The sequence below is a fragment of the Tamandua tetradactyla genome, chromosome 10 (genome assembly GCF_023851605.1).
Source record: "Tamandua tetradactyla isolate mTamTet1 chromosome 10, mTamTet1.pri, whole genome shotgun sequence".
NCBI classification, from domain to species: domain Eukaryota; kingdom Metazoa; phylum Chordata; class Mammalia; order Pilosa; family Myrmecophagidae; genus Tamandua; species Tamandua tetradactyla.
Genome location: NC_135336.1, coordinates 37759515 through 37779656, shown reverse-complemented (window position 1 = coordinate 37779656; position 20142 = coordinate 37759515). Strand labels below are relative to the sequence as shown.

General features: G+C 36.2%; 1 long non-coding RNA gene across 1 annotated transcript; it reads right to left on the bottom strand.

Annotated features, from left to right (window-relative positions):
• Window positions 1-6999: 6999 nt before the first annotated feature.
• Window positions 7000-14777, bottom strand: LOC143647877 (uncharacterized). Its single transcript, XR_013158236.1, has 3 exons — window positions 14583-14777; window positions 12884-13089; window positions 7000-7516 (listed from the first exon to the last, which is right to left on the bottom strand). It is a non-coding gene; the product is annotated as an uncharacterized LOC143647877 (long non-coding RNA).
• Between the last annotated feature and the right edge of the window lie 5365 nt (window positions 14778-20142).

Genomic DNA, 20142 nt, shown 5'->3' with positions numbered 1-20142 from the left:
ATCACAGAGTAAACGATGGCTAGGAATCCAGTGGAAGTGGCTTGTCCATACATTTGGTAAACTTTATGTAAGTTTTGCATCCTGCTCCATAAGATATTGATAATTTTTAATATGAAATAACAGTTTTAATTTCCTAATCAGTACACTTATCAGTCTTTTCCAATAAAACTAAAAAAAAAAAAGAATCCAAATAAAAGTGGGCTACATTTGTCCTATAACTTTCCATTTATCCATGGGACACTGATTAGATATTCAAGTTTGAGAAGTACTGAGATGATGTAGCATTACCCTAGCTTCCACCAATGACCAAGATTATCCTAAGTAGTCATAGATAAGTGAAAATTTTCATCTCCAAAAAGTCTACTTCTCTCCATATACCTAGGTCTATTATTCTCTAGAGGGGTTTCTTTTTACTTTTAAACTAAATCAATATGTCCTCGTAAACCCATAGTTGGCCTTACAGATGCCAACATACTGGTTTGTAAAAGCTTTGATCCAGCACTCTCTTCTCCAAGGCAGCACCTGGTGTTCCTCATTTCCTCTCCCTTATCCTAGATGCATCTTCACCCAGAGGTCTGAGGTGAATGCATAATTTATTATGTTAGCAGGTATCCATTTCCAAAAAATGCAAACATAGGTTTCTAAGTCAAAATACAACTTAATGGACAAAACAAAGAAAAATAATCATTTGGTTTGCAGTAAGGAATCAATCTGACATTGCGTATTAACACATCTTCAATGTTTCAACAGGTAATATCCATTTTTTTTTACCACAAAGCTCCATTCTTTTATCATTTAATTAAAAAAATGGAGAATACATGTTTTAAGTTATTAGACTGTTTACACTCCTTTTTGTACACACACACACACATACTCACACAGTTCTGATTGAAGCATTGTATAATAGAAAAAGAGAAAGGGACTTTAATTCATTCTTTTTGTTCTGTGTAATACAAGGAAAATGCTGGGTGTATCATGGGCCAATGAAAATGTGAAACTGTAAGTTAGCCACAAAGTTAACATTGATTTAGGTAATGGCGAGAAACAATTCTGCAATTAGATTATCTGATAAAACAAGCATGGAAAGACTTCCTATCCAAAATTATTGGAAACTTATATGACATCTGAAAACAAACAAACAACAAAAAACATAGGCCTAAGTAAGATAATTTATCTATACATGTAGTGGTTAACTTCTACAGAGCTGTGCAGGAAGAGATGAGTATTCAGTTTTTCAAATGGGATAAAAGGAACCCCAGGTACCACATATTTGATGTTCACATGCAAAATTAGCTGAGTCCAAAAGAACTCCGAATTCAGTTGTTTAAAGAAATTTAGTCTTTTTAAGCATTAGTCATCTGGCTGACTCAATTTAACTGATTATTTTCAGAATGATATGTGACTTGATGTAAATGCTTTTTCTTGTCCTCAAATTTGATTTGTCTTTAATTTACAACCCTATGTAAAAGTCTGTTTATGTGAATACTCTTTCAACATTTTTACGGACCCACCAGAACAAACCACAGAAATCTGCAAAATATTAGGAAATTTAAAGAGAATCAGAGACGACCTTTTCCCTCACTTATTTCTGAGGACCCTGACTAGCCTCTGTGGCTTGGATACTCAGGTTCTAGTGCAGTTTCAAGAATAGAAATGCTTTGGTGATGCTGAGCTCGTCTGAAGTAGAAGGTGTCCATTCTAAGTTCTAAAGGGAATTATGTTGGTTTACTTATTTGTCTGACTGATCAAATAGGTCCGTTATTATCACTGGATGTGACTGGTAATGTTTTTCTTAATAAATTCAAACCATCTGGAGTCTTCAGTGTAAGCTCCAGGCTCACCAGCCTCACTCTTATTACAAAAACAACATTCTGCTAAGTTTTCCTGTAGTTTCTACAGAACCAGTCAACAAATATGCCAAGGAACAAATTGACCATTTTCATGATATCTTGTGAACTCTGTAGCCTCTAAAATTTCCTGTAATGCTGATTCACATGGTTTTCCAGTAGATAGTCTAATGCTAAAATAGCCCAAGAAAACAATTCTAAGTCTTCTTTGGATGAGATTTATGAGAAGCAAGGTTTTAATCATGTTATGTGCCCTTCTCAAAAACGTGTAATTTTTAAACTTTCGTCTAATGAAAGGGGAAGGAAATAACATTTATTGAGAACTAGATTTTGCTGTGCACCATACTAGTTTGTATACTTTATCTCCATTAATTGCCATAATAGTCTGATAAGGTGGCTACTACAGATCCCCTTTTACAGATAAAAATTAAGGCTTTAGATAGATCATTTACATATATGAACTAGAAGCAGCTCTATAATAGCAATTAAGAATGACTGGACTGGACCCTGGTTTCACTATTGATAGCTGTGCCACCTTAGGCAAGTCACTTATCTCTTTGTGCCTCAGTTTCCTCTTCTGTAATATGAGAATAATTAGTCCTAATGACTGTGAGGAACAAATAAGAAAATGCATATAAAGCATTTATTACAGTGCCTGGCCTGTAAGTAAACATTCAAAAAAAGGTAGCTGTTATTATTACACTAAGGTCACATGGAAGTCCATACTCTTTTCACTATATTTCGATGAAGCTCCAGAATTCTGTGAAATGGCATAAAAGAAATTGTATTTGGTACTTTGTCATGATGCCTGGCTTAGTTGTAGTTTCCCTTTGAACATCCACTCCAATTAGTCCTGCCCTTGGGCTTAACTGCAAGGAACCAAGGCCTGCACCTCCACCCAGTTTAGATGATAACAGCTTTCCCTAGCTTCTTGAAATGAATGGCCCCTGCCACTTCTTCTCTATATGGCTCCTTGCCTTTTCAAGCCACATAATTTACTAGGAAGACCTGTATCACCTTATGGCTTGGATGATAAGAAGCTGTCCTCAGCTTCACAGATCCTCCCGGGAGCCTAGTTCAGGAAACACCATCTGCTTCTCCCTTGCCCTCATTTCCCCCTTTCCCCCTCCTTCTTCTTTGACCTAACAAAGCTGTGCTTTCTGCATCTCACCTGGATGGCTACTGCGCTTATGCCTCATCACCCAAAGAACTTTCACATAACATCCAAAATATTCTCTTGTCTAAAACTCAAATATCCCCCACAGTCTAGTCTCTTTCCTATTATTTCATTTACTCCTCTCAAATACACTTTCTTACCATTTATTGATTCATTTATACACTCATTAAACTATCACTGTTGCCAGCTGTCTGACCAAGGCATAGTGAAAGTACAAAGTAGACTAACTCACAGTTCCTTCTCCATAAGAGCTTTAAATTCAGCAAGAGATCAGAAATGGGTAGCACAACACTACCTGATTGTATTACAAAAATGTAGGTGCGTGGAATGAAACTAAATGCAAGAATGACAGAGGAAGAAGGGCTGGGGACACATATGAAACCAGAAGGAAAGATAGGCAACAAAGACTGAGATGGTGTAATTTAGGAACGCCTAAAGTGTGCAGTGATAGTGACTAAATGTACAAATAATTATTTTTTTGCATGAGGAAGAACAAAGGAATGTCAATATTGCAGGGTGTTGAAAAAACATGGTCATTCATATGTTAAAACTTCAACTTCTGTGTGAGACTAAAGCAAGAAATATTTCCATCCTAGGATAAGTTGGGACTCAGCACCAAGGAATTGAGGAAACCTTCTCAACCAAAAGAGGGAAGAGAGAAATGAGACAAAATAGTGTCATTGGCCGAGAAATTTCAAACCAGAGTTGAGAGGTTATCCTGGGGGTTATTCTTACGCATTATATAGATATCCCCTTTTTAGTTTATGGTGTATGAGTGGCTAAAGAGAAGTACCTGGAACAGTAGGTCTTTGTTCCAGTAGCTGTGTATTTTTAAGATGAATGTATGATGATATAGCTTTTATGATGTGACTGTGTGATTTGTGAAAACCTTGTGTCTTATGCTCCTTATATTTATGGTATGGACAGATGAGTAAAAAATATGGATAAGAAATAAACAAATAGTAGGAGGAACAAAGGTTAAAATAAATTAAGTAGCTTGAAATATTAGTGGTCAATGAGAGGGAGGGGTAAGTGGTATCGCACATATGAGTTTTTTCTTTTTTCTTTTTATTTCTATTTCTGGAGAGATGCAAACATTCAAACAAATGGTCATGATGTTGAATACACAACTATGTGATGATATTGTGGGCCATTGATTCCAACCATGTCAAGGATGTTTGTATGTTTGTTGTTTGCAATAAAAATATTTTTAAAAATTCAGTAAGAGAAATAAACATCCACTGAATTTATACAAATGAATTACAGATGCTCAAATTAAAAATCATGTATGCATAGAGGATATACAACTTACTCAGCTTGGAAGAATTAGGGAAGGCATCACTGCGGAGATGCCTTTTGACTTAGGTTTTAAGGAATGCATAAGTGTAATATATTCAATCACTACAATTACAGCCATTTCTATGCTTTTCTATTATAATATAAGCTCTTAGGGTCAGGATTAGCATGATATTTACATTTGCAACTACAGCAATACCCAGGACAGGGCCTGATGTGCAATAAGCAGTTGTTGAATAAATGGATAGTTATGAGAGAGGTTCCTGTCAGGGAGGTGAGTGTTATCCACTCTAGCTCTTCCTATGTGGGTGGTAAGATAAACAAATAAGATCTGCTATCATTTATCCATATGCTATTAAGTAACTCAATAAGAAAATCAAGAACTCAACAATATCTTTTCATTTTTGGTCTTTATTTTCATCAACACAGCCGACCCAATCTCAAAAGGCATGCATCTTTCTGTTCCAATTCATTGCAATTTAAATAAAATAACTAATGGATGGGAGTTGCTGTACATATAGAACAAATTAAAACCGAAGATATTTATTTTCAGATGTTGATCCTACTTATTCCATTTATTTTCCTTGGATTTAAAACATCTCTGGCAATCAAACCAAACATCTTCAAAGACAGTAATAGCTCGAATAAATTTTATGGGAGTAATTTAGCATTGACTGGTAAAATATACAAACAAGTAATTTGAATCACAGATATTTCCAGATTCCCTCAATCTAGAGACAAAAAGAAAAAAATTAACGTTTGGAGATAACATCACAAATTGGAACTGTCTTGGTAGGGACAGTTCAAATGTAAAAATGAAATAAATTATCTAGATTTGAAATATCTTATTCCAGCCATTGCAGTGACAAAAGCAGTTGCGTTTTCTCTGATTAAAATGTTAGAATACAAGCCAATTATTTTTTACTAGGCATTTTGAGGAAAGGTATGGTTTCTTATCCCTTCCTTCCCCCCTTTACTCTATCAAGTGACATGCTAGTGAGAAGTATAGCTAGAGGAAAAATTAATAGTTCCACCCCTTCCTTAGGGAGCCGTAGTCTATCAGTGAAGCCCATGGTCTCTGAATTCAGATACCTGGGGCCACAGTCCATTGACTGGCATTGTCACCATGGGTAAGTCACCTGGCCCCACCGTGGCCATGGCTGAGTTTCCTGTAGGTAAACCAGGAATGAAAAGGTGCTGATCACTGAATGGGATAAGCTTTGGCACATAACGGGCCACCAACAAATCCTTGCTGCTGTAGTAATAGGTAGATATCTCCACTTTGATTTCAGAAATTATATTTAACTATTCGGAGAGTTCTGCATATAAACACCCAAGGGCTTCTGTTTTTAAAGAAAGACATAGAGCTCATGATGATAGCAGTGTCAAGGAAATTCCCCAGGGCACCTCAGTCAATGATTTTGCTGTGTCATTTTGAATCATTGTATTTGATCAACAACCATCCAAGATCATTTTCCCTTAATGTACCAGAAAAATGGCTACTCAAAATGTAGCAACCTAAAGGAGGTAAAATGAAAAAAACTCCCCATAGCTGGTAATCCCAAGGTGACAGAGATTAATCTTACGATTGTTTTGTATAAAAAATCTAAAACATCCACCCCATAGCTATACATTTGTGTGGTTGCTGTGTTTGAGATACTATTTTGTGCCGGGGTCAAAGATGAATGGGACCAGTTCCTGCCCTCATGAATGTCAAGAAACTCACAGTTAATGAGGGAGCAGTCATAGTTGTGTCCTCTGAGAAAGAAGGTGCATAGTACAACTCATGGAAGTAAAGGTATTTGTTGGCCTCTTGCCTGTCTGCAGTTCTGATCTCTACCCATGCCAGTCTCCCTCTCACCAACACATTCCAGCCACATCAACATCACTATTATATTAAAGCATGACAAGTTTGCTGTAACCTCAGAGATTGGTGTTACCCCTTCCTCTGCCTGGCCTCTATGAGGTTCACAGGTTGGCTTCTTGTCATCATTCAGGTCTCACCTCACACGTTCTCAGAGAAAGTCATCCTGACTAGACGGTCTTAAGTTGCTTATTGTGTTAGTTTCCTATTGCTAGTCTAACAAATGACTACAAATTGAGTGGCTTAAACAACACAGATGTATTATTTTATAGTCCTCTAGGTCAGATATCGGACACAGGTCTCACTGGGCTAAAATAAAGGTGTTCTTTCTAGAAGATAATTCATTTCCTTTCCTTTTACAACTTCTAGGCCATCATATTCCTTGGCTTGTGACCTTTCCTCCAGCTTCTAAACCAATAATGTTACATTTTCCCACCCTTCTTCATTGCATCTCTTTCACTGATCATAGCTTGGGAAGATTCTCCATTTTTAAGGACTCGAGTAATTAGGTGGACCCATCTGAATAATCCAGAATAATCTCCTCATCTCTCAAGATCCTGAATCTTAGTCACATCTGCAAATTCTCTTTTGCTTCTCAGGGGGCATTTTCACAGGTCACAGGGATTAGGCCATGGATGTTTTGGGGTTCCATTATTCTGCCTGCCACACTCACCCTCTTCCACAGGCACTCTGCTATATTGCCTTTTCTTGGAATTTTTTCCAATTCTACATGAAATGTTCTCATCTATCCATTTATTTATTTATAATCTTTTAATATTATACATGCCTTTATTATATGAAAAGCTCCACCTGTATCTCAAGTCCCTACATTATTCTGTAATCTTCTTGAGAACAAGAATTTGATCTGCCTTGATCACAGCCAAATCCCCAGCCCCTGCAGCAGCACCTAACATGAATTAGGTACTCAATAAATGCTTGTCAAATGAATAAATAAACTCAGCTTTGGCAATTAATACAGATTTTAGAGAGGAAGTGCTGCCAAAATTGAGGGTTGAAAATAGGGAGTGAAAATCGGGGAAAGGATGTTTTCATTCCCTAAGCTTCTCAAGCTCAATACCGTGAAATGGGTTAGTTTAAGCAATGGGAATCTATTTGCTCATGGTTTTGAGGCTAAAGGAATGTCCAAATGAAAGCATCATCAAGGCAGTGCTTTCATCCCAAAGACTGGCTGCTGACAATCTTCAGTCCTTTGCTTGTCACATGGCAAGGCACGTGGTGGCATCTCCTGGTCTCCCTTCACTTCCAGTTCTGTTGATGTTCAGCTTCTTGTTTCCTGTGGCTTTCTCCCTCCTTATCTGAATTTCATTCTTCCTATAAAGATACAGTAGTAGGATACTGATTGGGATGAGCCACACCTTAACTGAAATAACCTCAACAAATGGTCCTACTTACAACGATTGAGAACATGTGTTTTCTGGGTTACATACAGCTTCAAACCACCATAGAGGGCTTTTCAACACAGGCAAGAGAGAGCAGGGTCACTGTCGAATTCTAATACAACAGTGCTCTTGGAGGACCATCCCAAGTTGAATAAGGCTGAAGAACTCAGAGCCAAATCACCGAGGACTTTTAGACTTCATTCTGATTGTGATGAGAGCCACTGAATGATTTTCTACCTAGGAAAAACTTCATTAACTTGCCTTTAGGGAGATACTGTACCATTGATGCTATTTTTGAGGAAGACAGCTTGGGAGAACACCTAATGGGCAATGGGGAAATGAGTTTTTCCCCTAGCTCCAAGGTTTTAGCTGGTCAATTTCACTAATTAATGAATACTGAAATGTTCATGGCAAATTGTTAATAGAAAATCCATTTCTTCCTCTAGGTAAGGTATATTTTCAAGAATATACAAGAAGGAGATAATATCCATCCTGTTCCTAACAACTGTGGAAGTTTCTTGAAGTATATAGGGCTGCCTTCTTAAGATTTTCTGAACATTTAAAGACGAAAAATTGTATTAAGCCTGCTACTAAACCAAAGGATGGGAAGATCAGTTTTATATGTTCCAGTCTGATAGTTACATTTAGCTAGATATTCCAGCTGTCTTTTTCTCATTTTCTTCAACTATGCACTAGTATAAACAAAAACAGAACAAAGCAAAAAAACATTGGTATTTAATGACGGCTCATAATTGAATGGTAAGAAAGAGAAGAGTAAAAGATGATATCAATGCTTCAAATGTGGGTGATGTGGGTAATGAATATCTTGCAAACAGGAAAGAAAGATGACAGCAGGGAAATCTGATATGGTTATGAGCTTGGGGGGTGACGTGTTTGGCTTTGAACATTTAATTTCATGCTTCATTCTCATTTCATTCCACTTCCTATTTAGAATACATTGTGCACAAACACAGGTGCTAAATTTGAAGAATTATGGACTCCCTTCCTAATTGAAGAGTTTAATATGAAAAATTAAAATTCTGTCAAAATCAAAACAGACAAAACCTTAATCAAATAAATACATGAATGAAAACCCAAATACTTGATAAATTGTAAAATATTTCTCCCACCTCTACTTTTTTGTCTCTCATTTCTCCAGCAACTAATTTTGAAAGTTATACTAAGTTACATGACAATTTAAATATTAATATTTATGGATTCTATTACTTTGCAGTTTAAAATAAAAAAATTCCAAAATGAGGGCTTAATAGAAAACATTAAGTTTTATGAAATTTTTATCTAACCAAAAATAATCCTGATTTTCTTCTTTATTTTTGATGCTTAAGACTGTCTCTTTATGTTAATCTTGATTGTTATGTTTAGAGGACTCTAGTCAGAGATGATAATTCAACTCTTTTGATATAAGCACAAAGTGATTTGCATCATTAAGGAAATTCTTGTACGTTAAAGCCTATATGAATCAGTGACGATCTGAGGGAAACAAATAGAATGAATTTAAACTGGCAATACCAAATGTTGGCAAGAATGCAGAACAACAGAAACTTACATTCATTTTTGGTGGGGATGAAAATAGTACAGCCACTTTGGAAGATAATTTGGCAGTTTCTTAGAAATAACCTTACCCTATGATTCAGCAATCATGCTTCTTGTTATAGCCAACTAAATTGAAATCTTAGGTTCACACAGAAACCTGCACCTGACTATTTATATCAATGTTATTCATGACTGCCCCAAACTGGAAGCAACCAAAATGCCCTGCAATAGATGAATGGATGAACAAATTGTGATACATCCATACAATCGACTATTGCTGAGCAATCAAAAGAAATGAGCTAACAAACCAGACATTGACATGAACTAACTTTAAATGCATATTACTGAGAAAAGAAAGTGTCTGAAAAGACTACATAATGTTATGATTCCAACTATATGACGTTCTAGAAAAGGCAAACTATAGAGACAGTAAAATGATCAGTTGTTGCCAAGGGTTGGAGGAGCAGGGAGGAAGGGAAGAAATGAAAAGTGAAGCACAGGAGATTTTTAGGGTTGGTGAAATTATTCTCTATGATATAGTAATGGTGGATATATGACATTATCCATTTGTCAAAATTCATAGACCTGTGCAATGTAAAGAGTGAACTGTAAGTCAGAAAGAGAGGTACCTAAAGAGATGTGCAGCCACTCCAGTACAGGTGCCAGAGTTGCCAATAGAAGCATCACTCACACAACATTGAATGGAGTGTTCTATGCACATAGAGACAAGACAGAGCAAGGCCAACTTCACTTGTGAGTATCAATTCCCCACAACCAGCAGGTCTCCATCTATGGTAGACACAAGGAGATGCTCTAGGCATAACACCCCTCTCTGTGTTTGTGTGCTGTAGTGGAGGAAACCCACTTCCTCCCCACCAGAGATAGGAATACCACCAGGTGTGAGCTGGATGTCATAAAACATGTCCAGCAGAATCAGACTTTCTCCACTGAATATTTACATATAATCAAGGAAATACAGGAAGCATGTACTGGCAGCTCCCTTATCTACTAGGAGATTGTATTTTATCCCTCTAGGTTGACATACCTGGTCCTGAGCACAGGATGTATTTGTGGGCCCAAGGAAAGGTGGTAGGCTGTGGTAGGACTGTCCCCTACCAAATGAACCTTGTGTGAACTAAGGACAATAATTCACAATAGTGGATCAATTTCGATTCATCAATTATGACAAATGTACTCACTAAACATAAAATGTCAATAATAGGGAAAAGCTTTACGTGGGGCAGGAGAGATAGGAGAACTTTCTGTACTATCTGCCCAATTCTCTGTAAATCTAAATAACATATATATTATAAAGTTTTATAATATGAAGTCTATTAATTAAAAATAATGCACGAAAAAAAAGTTTATATACCAAACTATAGCAGTGATAACCTGCCCTCCAGAATATTTTACTTGGAAATAAGGTAACTATATACCTGGTTTGCCCAGGACCCTCATAGTTTATGCCTATTATTCTGGTATAATTATTAACTGAGACATTTTTTGCTTCCAAAAGTTCTAGTTGGAAAGATAAATTATAAATTAAATGGTCACCGTACTTGGAAGGGGAAAATGAATTAATATCTTTTAAATATTTCTCTCTATATACAAGGAATTAGTCTATGGTATTTACTTAGAATCTCATTTAAATCTCACAGTACTCCCATGAGAATGATTTTGTTCTCCCCATTTCAGATGAGAAACCCTAAGCTCAGAGAGAATGAGTCAATCCCGAGACCTTTACAATTCATCATTGGAAGAGCCTGCAGTTTAATTTTGATCTCAAAGAATCCAAAGCTCGTTTTTGTTCCACTGCAGTATTTGAACTGAGGAGGTAAAATCAGGTGATTTTTGGACATTCTTTCCAGATTTTAGAATTCTTGAAAGAATTCTATGGCATCTATACCTAAGAGGCTCATATGGATGATAATTTCATTTACACAGTACTAAGATACAGAAAGTAGAAATTTTATAAAAAGAGAGTTTTATTTATAAAACTCCTAAATAATTTTTCTTCAATAAATTATGATGGTCTCACAATAAATGTGTGTCTTATCCCTGGGTAATCTGACAATAACGATGCCTGTTTTCCATTTTTTTCCTTACTACAGTGATATGTAGCACCCAGATCTATTATTTGATCTCAGCAGAGCACAGCTGTTCATTTGTGCCACCTCATCTCTGTAGGTAGGAAGTCGTCTTGGTGGAAGTAGAGTGCTGTGGGCTGGAACAGCTTACATTTCTGGATGACTGGAAATATCATACCAACCTCTTACTCTTCTACCTCCAACACCTCAAGGCTTGTTTCAAAGACAGCAGTTTCCTAGACTGGTCTACCATACGTGTTCTTCTCCTTCACTTCCAGATTCTCAGAGCGCACCAGCTGTCCCTGCAGTTTACTATTACTCAAAAGAGAAAGGCCTGTTCTTGGGAAAATATTTTTACTTGTGATAGAATAAAAATAGTAACAGCTGGATTTGAAGGATCCCTTCGAAAGGTGATTAAACTTTCCTGTCTAGATGGAACTTTTAAACATTAGGTAACAAACTTTGTTCTTTACGTGCTGCTTTAGGAGGCAGGCTCTGTAGTGGATATGGCATTATCTCTGGAAACAGACACACCTAGATTGAATCCCTGCCTTGCCACTTTGGAGCTTAATAACCTTATTATATTTTTCTCTGTTTCTTAGTTTCATCACATGGAAAATGGAGGTCATGAAAGTAACTAACTTTGGAGACTGTTCATGCTTAATTGAGATAATGCATGTAAAAGACTTAGATCCATGAGTGTGGGAGGTATCTGACCTCCCTCTTAAATATATACATTTTTTTCTGTGTGACCTGGGGGATACTGGGGATCCCCAAGACCCTTTCAGGGCAGCCATGAGGTCAAAACTATGTTTGTAAAAATACTAAGACATATTTGCCATTTTTACTTTTATTCTCTCATGAGAGTAAGGCAGAGTTTTCTAGAAGTAGCAAGGTGAGAGATATTGCAACAGATTGAACACAGAAGCAGATATGAGAATTCAACTGCCTTCTTTTAAACCAGGCATTAAAGAGATTTGCAAAATTATAAAAAATTGCCATTCTTCTCATTAAGTTATTTTGGTTTTTGGAAAATGCCGTTACTTTTTCACAAAGTATGTTATTGATGTAAACATGGTATGTGTTTATATTATTACTGTTAAACGAACTAACAAACATTTTTTCAAATATTAGGTTCCAATTTCTAATACAGTAAATATCAATGGATATAAGCCAAACAATCAAAGCTCTTAGGGGCCTTCAGTAATTTCCAAAAGGATAGAATGATCCTGAAACAAACGAACAAAAAAATTGGGGAACTACTAATCTAGCAAGGCACATATGAAATACCCAGTAATAACTGTTGAATAAATAGCAGAGGTCTGACATACTCAATAAAAGAGTGTTGCTGCTGGGGACATAACTATGGGGATGATGGTGAAGAAAATGATGCAAAGTATGCCGAGAGCCATCTGTTAGACTGGAATGATATAGCAGCAGTTTTCAGATGGAAAAGTTACCTTTCACTAAAGCATGGTAGGTGTGCATAAAGATTCATGCAAAACAAGAGGGTGCAAGGGTAGTTCAGTGTAGAATTCTTTCTTGCCTACCAAGAGTTTGACTCCTAGTCCATGCCCTTCCCAAAAAACAATCAAACAAACAAGCAAAACAAACAGACAAAAATTCAACAAATGGTGCTGCAATAACAGGATACTTACATGGAAAAATAACAAAATGTGACCCCACCATGCCACATACAAAATAAAAAAAAAGATTAATGCAAAGCAAAATTATTTTCAGAGTTCAGCTCTTGTTTTCCTAAGCTTCATTTCCTGATGGGGATTCTCATTCTCTTTCTATTCTTCTCATCTTCCTCAGGATCGGAAGAAGTCGGAATGTCGTGTGTGGTGTCAGGCTGAATGGTCTGAAAGACGGGATCCGTGGGTTATATAAATTAAGGAACCATGGACAAGTAGTTATTATTTTTGTGTGAAAAATGAGGACTGGGAGAACAGGCCTCTAAAGCACCTCATTAGATTGTGTGTCAGAGGTTTCTATCTCCCTAGCCTTGGTCTTAGCCTCTTCCTGCATGGTCCAGTCCATCTAGTAGGACCTAAGTTTTCATTTGTTTCTGGCCAAGGATGTGCTGGTAAACGATTTCCCAGGAAAAAAAAAAAATTGTAGAGTTTGCTGATATCTGTGATGTAAATAAATACTCTCACCATGGCCAATTTCCAAATACTGATATATTGCTAAATTCTGAGTTGGAAAGAGGGAAATACTTGTCTTGGGCTGGTTTGAGCTGGTTCCCAGCCCACCGCTGGCTCTGGCGCTGTACTTTAATGGCATCACATTCAAATATCTGCCTGTATTTCCTAGATCTTTGAGAGTTGGCCCCACTTAATTCTGTTGCCCACTATTTCCATTTATTCAATAACCCAGGATTCTCTCCTCCTACTCCAGGCATCATGCTTTAGCTAATATTGTCACCTCTTACTTTATTTATCAACTTATTCATATGCTACCTAATTTATTATGGACAAAGTAAAAATCTTCTTCCTCCATAAAGTCTTCTCTGAATACACAAAGGTAGCACTCATGTCTTACCTGTAAATGAAAAGCATATTGAGGATAATATTTAATCTTATCAGTGATATTACCAGTTATCCAAAATATATTAGAATGATATTTGTTGAAATACCTCAGAACTATGACTAGAGACAGCCACATTCCTAACCCTGCCATTAATTTACTGAGTAGTCAAGGGCAAACTATTTAATGCTCAATGCCTCAGTTTTCTCATTTGTAAAATAAAGATAATGGGATATATTATTAAAAAAAAAAACTTTCCCACCCTTAAATTCGAAGATCTTATAGACTAGGTACTTTATGTGAACAAAAATCATGAGCCGTACTCTCACTCTTCAAATTCACTGTCATTTTTATTTTGAAGCAAGTGGCAGGTCAACTTCACAGTGTTCTATTTTATAATCACTCTTTCCTAATATTTCACATTAAGAAGAACTCTGTTCCCTGTCAGCTTTCATCTCAGTTTCTCTGTAGAATCAACTTCACACCTTTCCAACAGATGAAACAACCTGTAAGTACTTTTGATGAGGGTCAAAGTGAAAATTAAAACAAAACTGTTTAACTAACTTTCTCAGAGTGATTTGTGTCAAAGAATTAGAAGCATACGAAAAGGTACCTAGGCAGAAAAATACTTAAAATGAAAGATGTGGTTCTTTAAAATATTTTATATCTTCAAGGTCTAAAAGAGGCCATTAGAAAAATGTGATTAGATGAGATAGATATTTTCTTCACATGCAGCTTCATGGGATTTAAACAGTTTGGTGAGAGAGCCAAACTATCTCCTTAAACAAAACAAATCTAACCAATGATTAAATCTCTAATTCTTACCTTTATGCTTGGAGATTTCCTTTCTTTCTGGAGATTCCAAAATTTCTTTTATCACCAAACTCAAATCTATTTCCAATCTTTCCAGAATCTTCAGCTTATTTTCTCCTTCTTGCATTAACCAAATGTGTGGTGAAGTAATTTTAAGGCAAGGCCTGTGACTAATCCTTTTTGCATGGTTTGACTAAACATTCTGAAATTCACAATTACATAATCAGGGACAAGCAGAATGGCTCGACGTGATATCAGACACAAATATTCAGCCTTTTTACCCAGCATGAGAGTTAGGTAGTAAAATAAAGAAACTACAGGTTATAAGTGACTTTAGAGGTCATTTGTTTCCTTGCTACTTAAAATGTAGAGAACAACAGTATTGATATCAACAGCTTGTTTGAAATGCACACTCTTGGGTTGCATCTCAGACTGCTTGATCAGACTTCATTTTAACAAGATCCCTAGGTGCTTCTGCTTCCTTTCTTGCACCATTTGTATGATATACCACCACCAAAGAGAAAGTCTAACATATGCGGGAGAGTTTTTCAGGCACTGGAAATCACTACCTCACAAGGAGGTGTATCCTTTTTTTCCCCCTAAATCCTAACCAGCACTTGAGATTCATTTGGAAACATTACTTTAATAATAATTTTCTGTTGCCTAAAATGTATCATTCAATGTCCAAATTTATTAGTCCTCAATTTATAGTCAAGCACAATCTAAACTTTTCCAAATTTACTTTCCAGTGTTCCCTCATACAATGCCGTTCCTCCAACAAAATCCATCTACCTGTGTCATAAGACAAACTGGACAGTCAGTTCTATTTACAGCCTGGTGCCCATCATTCTTCCTCTCTGGAAACCTCTTTCCTTACCTCCGTGTTCCACTCATGAACACCCTCTCAGTGGTTTCTGAAGACAATCCAACTCTCATCTGTACTTACAAAAATCATTCACTACAGCAGAGCCAGATGACCAGGGCCCTGTGGATGTGATCTCTTTAGTCATGATGGAGATTTTGGAAACTTAGAATGTCAGTGCCTTTAATCAAGATATTCATCTCTGGTTTGATTATTCACTTTTGATTCATCCTTGATCATATCTACATGTTTACTTATTTATTCAATTGATATTTGTTGTAGCTTGGAGTTATTGTGTACCCTAGAAAAGGCCATGTTCTTTTAATCTATTCCTGTGGGTACAAACTTATAATGGGTGGGACCTTTTGATTAGGTTACTTCAATTGAGATGTGATCTGCCTCATTCAAGGTAGGTTTTAATTCTTTTACTGGAGTCTTTAATCAGGGAATAAAAGACAGAAAAAGCCCAGAAGATTATAGAGAAAAAGTTCCCAGAGGAGCTGAAGACAGAAGCTTAAAGCAACAAAACCTGGGAGACAAGGACTAGCAGATACTGGACATGTGCCTTCCTATGGAAAAGAGAGATATCCCAGAGACTGGAGGGCTTTCTTCAGAGAAGATATCATCCTGTCCTTGCCTTAATTTGGACATTTTCATGGCCTTAGAACTGTAAATTTGTAAGATAATAAATCCCCATTGTAAAAGCCAACACATTTTGGGTATATTGCATTCCAGCAGCTTTAGCAAATCAAACAGTATTAATATTACATATTTACTGTATTACAATTGTATTACATAACATATCTAATTACATTACTCTAGTTACTTTGAATATTTACAGTATCTGCTTTTCATTTAGCGTATCTTGAAATAATGCATGTATTAATTCTCCCACAAATGGAGGGCTCCTCCAATTATCTTAATCCAATATCCAAATTTTACACAGATTTTTCCTTTTCACATTTCATCTTTTCATTACAAGTTTTTATTATCAAAACATATTTATCTCCTGAAGAATCTCACATGGTATTGTAAATAGTTCCTCTAGGGCTTTATCATTAAGACTGCCATGCAGACTTGATAGTTAGACTGAGAGCAGTAACAGGTTTGCTACCTACATTAGAAGTCAATTCACAGGAAACAGAAGCAGGATAATCCAGCTTAGGTGCCACTGACATAGAGGCAACAAAGAATAATGCCTGTTAACATGCATAAAGGGATTGCTATAGCTAGACAACTCTTAGATGTATTTTTACATATAATAATTCATTTTGGTCTCAGGAAAACCCTGTGATATAAATATTATTATTGCTTCCTTTTTAAAGGTGGGAAAACTGGCACACATGGAGTAAAATAAATGGTCTAAGTTTACATGGTGAAAATGTAGCACAGCTGAGATTCCAGCCCAAGAAGTCTACCTCCTAGGCTCTGCTCTTGGCCACTAGGCCACTTTACTTTTCGACAATGGAAACAAATGGAAGAGATGCTCCTTATCAGAAAAGACTGAAGCTCAACCCGAACATGATCATTTCACATGTATCCTAGAAAAGGCCACGTTCTTTTAATCTATTCCTGTGGATACAAACTTATTATGGGTGGGACCTTTTTAAGTAATAAGGATAGACAGGACAGAGTGTTAAAAAGATAAAAAAAATTATTAATAAGATTCCTACACAAACTATTGTCCAAATTAAGAACTCCTAAAGAAAATGGAGGTGTGATTAATAATTATGCTGAGAAAACAGGAATAAATTAAGAATCCCCCACCAGCTGTATGGTCATAATATTTATTGAACACTTACCATAAGGCCAGATACTATGGGAACAACTTTATATATAATCCTTGTGATATCATCTGAGAAAGATATGATTGTCTCCATTGTACAGGTGAGAAAATGGAGATCTGAGAGGTCAAATAAACTTGCCCAAGGGCACACTGGTAAGTGGGAGAGCTAGGAGTTAAACACGGTGTGTCTGATGCCAAACTAGTTTTCTTAACATACCAATATTGCTTCCCTATTATTATAGGACAACTCACAAGTTATGGATACTCATGACAACTCATAGTGGATTTTAATCCAAGGGAATAGTTTAGTATTTATTAGGTTCAAAATGTATTTGCTTGAAAAAAAAAAAAAAAAGAAAACGCATTTTCTTGAAGAAACCGCCTGGCCAGGTTTGCAAGTTTTGATTCATCATATTCATACAAGATGAGAAAGCATTATCTTTCTGATTAATGTGTCAAATTCAATAAGTCTACATCTGTTTATTCACTCAACAGTTCTTTTTGAAGGATACTGAGAATTACAAACCAGAGAATGTATGCCTTAAGGAAGATTATATTTCAGCTGGGGGAAAGATACACACAAGAGGGTTAAATGACAGAAAGTAATATTGTGAGATAATATACGTCTAAATGTCAAGTAAGTGTCATAGAAAATAATGTTGAATGTTTCTAATAGGGAAAGGTCATTGTAGGTTGATGCAGTCAGGAAAAGCCTTATAGAAGAACCACAATTTATGAAGTAGCCTCCTGCGATTTGCCACTCAGTTTTCCACGTTCTCCCTAAGAAATTCAGGAGTGCTTTTGTATGCGTTCAAGACAGGGACATGTGTTTTTGTAATTTCCGTGGGAAGCTAAGAGAGGGAAATTTGAGCAATTCAATCATCCTGCAGGGATACCTCCAGTTTACACTCTCAAAGATAACAGTCTCCAAGGCATCATGGCCCAAAGAAGATGAATAGGTGAAGTCAAAGCTGCTGATAAGAAAGTCATTCTCTGAGCATCTCTCTCTCTCTCTCTCTTTTCATTCCTATAGTTAAACTAGAGATGCTCTCCAGAGATTATATCCAAGCTTTACATTTACCAGTCAAATTGTTCACTGATGACAAAACTGGTAGTTACCTGCTGGGTGGTCACATGGATGTCCTGAGTTCAGTAGACAGGACAACTCCTCGGGGATTCAGACCGCTTTGCCAAAATCCTGATTTCTCGGGGAAGAAAAGCCAAAGTGCTTCAGCAGCCTGATGCATTTCCTTCCAAATATGCTGGTTTGCTGTGGAGCAAGGGGATGTGTGCACATATACATGGGCACACACACACCCTTGGAATGCCAGAAGACAGAAAAATCAGACCTGGATTCCAGTAATGACATGTTGTCTGAACCAAGGACAATTGTTTCCACTTTCAGCCTAACTGGAAGCCCCACATTGTTATAGGAGGTCCCAAGTTGATGGGAAAGTAGTGAGGGCAGGCCAGCTCCAGCAGAATGGAAGTGAAAGAAACCCATTTTGCTTCTATACTTAAATTCTGGGAGCTCCCTGGAGGAGCAATTATGAGATCTTTCTAGCCAACTAACTAGATATATGACACTGAAAAATTAGGAAATGTGGTGAAAATTTCCTTCTGTCATTGTTTATCTAAGGGTCATAGACAAAACTGTAAATGAGTAAAAGAGAATAAAGATGTGGAACATTCAAAACAGCAAATAATACAGCATCCATTTTTATAATGCAGAATAACTACTTAAAGCTGATATCAGGCCAAATTCCAATTTTCTAAATAAATGGAGAATTGTCTAGTACTCCTGAACTTTACATTAGTTTTAGGAATGTTTTGAAGTGGACCTGTGGGAACAAGTATTAGCAGCATAAGGATAATTTTTGCTCTTTTGGGCTTAGTTTCTACACTTTTAGAATTATGATAGCAGCATTTTCCCAAGTGTGCCTTGTAATATAAAAGATGCTTCTCAGAAAAAATTTTTCTTGACTAAATAAGTTTATAAAATACTTCCAACTATATCCATCTTGGAGATTTCTTCATATACACTAGAATAAATGGCTCTAAGAAGCCCACAAGTGAAGACTGGGTCTATACAACCTGCACATGTCTTATCAAGAACTTATAAAAATCTTTATGGACTCTCCTATAAAACTTTATTTATTTATCTCTTATTAGATCACTAAAACTTTCTTTAACCTCTTTCAGTATTCCAAGGCACTTATAATAAATACACTTTGACGAATGTTGTTTTAGAAAAATGACATGACAATCAATGAAGTTAAGTATGAGATAAATTCTATTTAGAGGCTTAAAATATAGGCTGGCTCCACATCTATGTTACACAGCTATTTACTGTGTAAAAGTTTGTTAGGTGGTAGATCAATTTTTCTCCCCCCGCCCCCTGTTTTTTTTTGTTTGTTTGTTTGTTTTTAAGACAAGGCTCTTTCCTTTAAGGATATATAGAACCACCTTACAGAAAACAATCTATGTGCCATGACTAGACATTAAGTTTATATTAAAAGCTAGAGGTTTTCTCAAGACCATATGCTTAAAAGGTAATAGATATACTTCATTTAAAAATATATATATACAGCATAGCTCTATGACTGATATGACAGAAATCAGTCCTTGGTGAATTAATTTAAAAGTCAGTGATGTTGTATACTTTGGATGGACTGCCTGGCGCATGAAGATATCTCAGTAAAAATGGTTTTTTTTAAGCCAGGGAAGAAAAATAAAGTGGATACATAAATATTAATGCATGCATACCTTAGTTTACTTAAAACTTGTAAATATTATATATTTTTATGTAACTCATTCTTAAATTATTAACTAGGGTCATTTTTTACTTAAATTTTTTTTCAAAAAGCAGAACTTACTAATTATTAAAAATTCAAGCAATATAGAAAAATACAAAGAAACTTTCC